We start from the raw sequence: 586 nt of genomic DNA on the forward strand, positions 1-586 counted from the left end.
ATAAAGATTCTGGAGTGATTTCTGACTTAAACCTGAGCCAAAGATACTGGGCTGATAGATTTCCGTGTTTTATAGGCATTATCCCTCTGAACCTACAGAAATCCTTCTGCATTCCATTTGTGTAATAGTTATTCATAGATAGATTCACTAAATATCCTGGTTTCTAGTTCTAGTTGATTATTATTTGTTAATAATATTCTTTGCTTAATGGCACTAAAATTTTTACTGAACCCTATTTTTTATGTCCAAAATTCTCTCCATGCCTACCTACTTCATTTAGTCCTTGTTTAAAACTCAACTTCTTAATAACTTTTATTTTTAGAAACAGAAAGCAAATTCCCACTTACAAATAAAACCAAATTCTCATAGAGCATAAGCTCTGGAGCCATATGCCCGAGTTCAGATTCTGGTTATACCAAGTTATCAGCTACGCTTTAGACAAGTTACTCTATGAAATAATTAATACATGCCTCTTGGAAGGTAGCTGTAACCTCAAAACCTGGTATTTTTCTTTATTTTCTTTTTTTTCTTTTTTTTTTTGAGACAGAGTCTCGCTTTGTTGCCTGGGCTAGAGTGAGTGCCATGG

At 33.8% G+C, this 586-nt stretch overlaps 1 protein-coding gene across 1 annotated transcript in view; it reads left to right on the top strand.

The window, feature by feature from the left end:
* EIF4G3 (eukaryotic translation initiation factor 4 gamma, 3) overlaps positions 1 to 586 on the top strand; it is a 128,575-nt gene that overhangs the window by 99,499 nt on the left and 28,490 nt on the right. The window lies entirely within an intron of this gene.

This window comes from Propithecus coquereli, unplaced genomic scaffold, assembly GCF_000956105.1.
Source record: "Propithecus coquereli isolate 6110/MARCELLA unplaced genomic scaffold, Pcoq_1.0 Scaffold600, whole genome shotgun sequence".
NCBI lineage: Eukaryota > Metazoa > Chordata > Mammalia > Primates > Indriidae > Propithecus > Propithecus coquereli.